The sequence below is a fragment of the Herpailurus yagouaroundi genome, unplaced genomic scaffold, assembly GCF_014898765.1.
Source record: "Herpailurus yagouaroundi ecotype Mexico unplaced genomic scaffold, PumYag 469, whole genome shotgun sequence".
Taxonomy (NCBI): domain Eukaryota; kingdom Metazoa; phylum Chordata; class Mammalia; order Carnivora; family Felidae; genus Herpailurus; species Herpailurus yagouaroundi.
Genome location: NW_024412686.1, coordinates 2404 through 7221, shown reverse-complemented (window position 1 = coordinate 7221; position 4818 = coordinate 2404). Strand labels below are relative to the sequence as shown.

General features: G+C 58.0%; 1 long non-coding RNA gene across 1 annotated transcript; it reads left to right on the top strand.

The window, feature by feature from the left end:
* Window positions 1-262: 262 nt before the first annotated feature.
* On the top strand, window positions 263-3356 carry LOC121022882 (uncharacterized). The gene is made up of 3 exons (XR_005787143.1): window positions 263-397; window positions 1415-1546; window positions 2601-3356. It is a non-coding gene; the product is annotated as an uncharacterized LOC121022882 (long non-coding RNA).
* The last annotated feature ends 1462 nt before the right edge of the window (window positions 3357-4818 follow it).

Sequence of the window (4818 nt, the reverse complement as noted above, 5' to 3'; positions counted from 1 at the left end):
CTCTGCCAGCCCCGAGTGCTCCCAGCCAGTCGGCCACGCCTGTGGTGCTGACTCCCACCTACACCTGCCGCGGTAGCGCCCTGGGAGCCCGCTGTTAGGCCAGGCGAGGCTGCGGATGTCCACATCCAACCCATCGCCATGGTGCCTCGGCTGTGAGGCAGAGGTAAAGGCCTGCTGCTCTGTCCTTTTTGATTCTAGGAGCGGCTGTTAGCTCTGAAGCACAGCATGTCGTTTATGCAGGACATGGATTTTTCTCAGCAGGCAGATCTTCTGGGCAACGAAGACACAGCTTTTGAGGAGCTCGTTCTTGAAGCAGCACCTGTACAAGTTGAAACTGCCAAGAAATCCAAAAGGAAGTAGAGAAGTTATCAGGTATCGGGAAACGCACCTCAGGAATGTGAGTGAGGGTGAGCCTGTGCTGGCGCCCGTGTCTGCGGAGTAGCTTGTGGACCCCCCCCCCCCCCACCTCCTGGAAGGAGCCTGGTCCCCAGAGGCTGCGTGTGAGCTCTGGTCTCAGGTGTTTCCAGGCAGCTGGCTGGCAACCTGGACCAGCCGGGCCTTGTCACGCTAACGGACCTGGGGGCACAAGGGCTGGACCACCCCTGCCAGCCATACGCAGGCTCTGTTCCAGGTGTGACACTGCTGTTCCCATATGTGTGTTGCAGTGATTGTTGGCCCTTCACTCTGAAGAAGTTCCCTCCTATGCAGGACACTTGTTGGTGGCCTGGCTTGGCTGTCCCTGAGCGGGGGACATAGCTGTGCTGTGTTAGGCAAGTGACACGCTTTGGGGGGGGGGCTTCATTCTCATCATACCCGACCCCCCAACTCCTGCAGCCATCCACCCTGGGCCGGTGGGGGGGCTTCTTGCAGGCTTGGGATCCGCAGGCAGAATTTGCTCCCACAGCTCCTTGGATGGAAACTGTCCATATGCTTCTGGAACCTTCCACAAGAGAGACCACATCCCTTGGGTGCTGCACCCAGCAACCCTTGGCTGTTCAAATAAAGCTCTTCTCTGTGTGGGGTCTGAGGCCACCTGCCGAAGCCTCGGGATGCCCCTTTTGCCTCATGACCTGTGTTCCCAGCTCACCCTTGTTTCTGGTGTCTCCACGCTCCATGGAGCTTTGCCTCTTTTTCCAACGGTGCCTCGAATGGCATTGTGAGTAGTGAGGTTGCCGTCAGATCGACTGAGGTGTGCAGCTGAGACACGAGACACCTCCAGCGGCCGTTTGGGTCTCCCTTGCTGTTCGTGGAGGCCTCGCGTATTGCTGCAGTTACAGCCATGAGGACAGGGTCAAGGAGTACTTCGTGCCCCTGCTCCCAGCCCATGGTGACCTTGGGGAGTGGTAGGGACTGACCGTGGTGAGGTGGGAGCAGCACGTGCCCCGGTGACATGTGTGGTGTTCTTGCCTCGCAGCTGCACATTTGAGCCGGAAGGAAATGCCTGCAGCCTGACTGACAGCACGGCAGAGGAGCACGTGCTGGCCTTGGTGGAGCACGCAGCTGACGAGGCTCGGGACAGGATCAGCCGGCTCTCATAGGGGGCAAGGTAGCGTCAGGGGTGTCTGGGCAGAGCTCGTGTCCCGCAGGCTCTCTTTGGGTCCTGTCACCAGCTCCATCTCTGGGGTGCCTCGCGAGCAGGACCCTCCCAGAAGTGGTGTCTGTTATGGGGTCGCTGCAGGCAGGCTCGCCCCGTAGTGGGGATGTTGCCCAGCGGCGGATGGACGTCAGGCCTGCCAGTCATCTGCGCTGCAGCCTCCCTCTTCTCCTGGTTGCTTGTGTCTCTGTACGCCTCTGCAGGACCTACACGAGGCACAGGCAGAGCGCGGGGGCTCCTGGCTGTCCTCCAACAGCTCCTTGTCCAACAACTCCCCCTCCAGTAGGGACCAGCACCACCTGGGTAAGGTAGCCCCGGGACTTTGTGGGCTGCTCCCTCTGCAGGGTGCCCCTGCCCCTGGGGTGCTGAGACCGCCCTCTAGTCGGGCAGCTGCACGGGGCTGAAGCGTGTGAGTGGAAGTCACTTGGGGTTAGGAATCGTGGGGAGTGGCCGTGAGACATGGCCGGCCCTGCGTCATGAGGAGCCCCAGCTGGTTACACCCCAGGGACCTTGGAAGGGGCAGAACGAGCCTCAGACGCTGAGTTCAACTCGGGGAACGTTTGTTTCTTTCTGCCATTCCCGTTTTTAGTCCTAACACAGAGTGTCAACGAGTGTGTCGATCCTCCGGGGCCCTGAGGGGAGAGCAGGTGGCCTGGGGCCTTCTGTGTTTACTGAGACAGAGCGGGCAGGTGTGTGGGCCCCACCGGGATTTCAGTCCCACCAGGAAGGGAACCAAATGCTTCCTGGCTCCTTGAATTTACTCCCTTACTTCCCCATGCTGCTGTTGCAGTTCCCAGATAGAAGGTCAGGCTCACGAAATACGTCTTGACGTTGTGGGCTCGGGGGTGCTCGTCCATGGCGGAGGTTTGGCTGAGTAACAAGCGGGCTCTATGGCTGAGTTGTGGTTTCACTAACCGCCGTCACTAGGACACGTTTTCGGCCCGGTGTGAACCGCGACGTGTGTGTGGATCCACTGTGTGAACACCTGTCTTTCCCACAATTGCAGGAAGTCCTTCTGGCCTCAGCATCGGGGAGCAGCCAGAGGTGACCCACGACCCATACGAATTGCTTCAGTTTCCAGAACCTGCAGCCTCTGCAAAGAGCTAGCCTTGTAGATAGACTTCCGTTAGTTTTTTATTTTTTTATTTGTGTGTACAGAGTTTTTGTCCGTGAGACAGAGACTTTCGTTTAGTCCCCTCTGGCGTGCGGGAAGCAGCCCCGGGGAGGTGGGGAGGTGTCTCTGGCATCATGTCAGCCACACGCGGATCCCGTGTTTCTGTGGGTAGCCCCGTGAATCCTGGACAGTGGACAGCACACATACAGGTGTGTGACCGGGTGGGGTTGAGCCGCTGTGCTTTGTCTCTTGAGCTTTGAGGGGTCTGTAAAGCTCCTCTCTGTGGCTGGCCGGGACATACCATCCTGCCCCAGCTTTCTTCCTGAGCACCCCCTGGGAGGCAAGAGATGCCCACGTTGAGGGTCCTGTGTGCTGTTTGCCCTGCCCGCCCTCCCCGCCGTCCCCACATTTCCGAAGCAGGTCATGGTGGGGCCGCACCCTCCTGGCCTGGGATAGGCTCTGTGCTGGGCGAGGCCTGCCTTCTGCTGGAAGCTGACACTGCCCCCTGACGACAGTGATGTGCTGTGTCCATAGACTTTTTTAATCTGGATGTGTTTACTGGATGCTTGTTTACATTTGCAAAATGTAGAGATCTCAATAAAATACAGAGCGATTGCATGTAATTGTCTGCAGCCCCATAGGTGTCCACTTGTTTGTTTTTTTAAATTTTCTTCAACGTTTATATTTGAGAGAGAGCACAAGAGAGGGAGGGGCCGAGAGAGAGGGAGACACGGAAACGGAAGCAGCTCCAGGCTCCGAGCTGCCAGCTAAGAGCCCGACATGGGGCTGGAACTTACAAACCGTGGGATCATGACCTGAGCCGCAGTCGGACGCTCAACCACCCTGAGCCCCCCAGGCACCCCTGCAAGTGTCCACTTCCAAGTGACTTTTCAGCAAGAACCTTTGTCACAGGAGGTCAGCAGCGTCCGTTCCGGCTGCTCACCCTCTCGCGTTTACTCTGTGTCTGGCCCCGTTCTCCGCCCGCAGTGTGTCTCTCTTACCCACCCTGCACAACTTCCAGGTGGGCTTCCTTTTTGAAAACAGAATTGGAAGGGCGCCTGGGCGGCTCTGTCGTTTAAGCGTCCCACTCTTGATCTTGGCTCTGGTCATGATCTCCCGGTTCGTGGGTTCAAGCCCCATGTCGAGCTCTGTGCTGACAGTGCGGAGCCTGCTTGGGAGTCTCTCTTTCCCCCTCTGCTCCTCCCCTACTTGTACGCACATGCGCACACTTCTTTCTCTCTCAAAATAAATAAACTTCAAAATATTCAAACAAAACAAGATTGGCGCTTCTGTCACCTCACAGGGCAGAGTGAATCCTGGGGGAAGGGGGTATGTGTGACGGAGGCAGTGGACAGCACGACGTCCCCCGGCCCACAAGTGCCACGGGGTGGGCCAGCCCTGCTAGCCACTGCCTGCTGCACTGGTAGGGCGCCTTGGGAACCTCAGGAGAAGGGGAGCAAAACATTGCATAGCTGAGGTGTCCAGGAAGCCATGGCAGGTGCCAGCAAAGGAGCAAGTCCCCAGGAGGACAGACCCCAAGGTCAGGCTGCTCCTTCCTGGGTGTGTCACACACAGCCGTGAAGGGGGGACCTGGGGCTTGGGGCGCCTCCCTGGGCTTGCTGCCCCAGGAAGCTGGCAGGATCCAGGTCAGAACCCACAGGTGCTCTTCGTGGTCAGAATAACTAGGGGCAGGTGGCCTGAGACGGGGAGTATCCCTCAGAGCCACAGTGGCCACGTGTCAGCCACGGATGCATGGGAGCACCACAGTACCTCAACCATGCTGTTGACTCTCCAGGAAGGGGCTGTGTGGGCAGACAGTGCCAGGTGATGGGGGTCCATCTTGCTGCCTTTTCTGTGGGAAGCCACACTCCAAACAAGACCAGTGAGGTAGAGAGTGTGCACATGTGTGAGTGTTGCACACTTGTGCAGTCTCGTATGTGCATCTGTGTGCACATGAGTACATGTGACATGTGAGCATATGTGTGAGCACGTGTGTGCAACATGTTTATTCTGGTGCACGTGTGTGCACATGCACATTGTGCTAGTGCATGTGTGAGCACGTGTGTGAGCATGTGTGTGAGTCAATGTCCGTGCACGTGTGAGCACATGT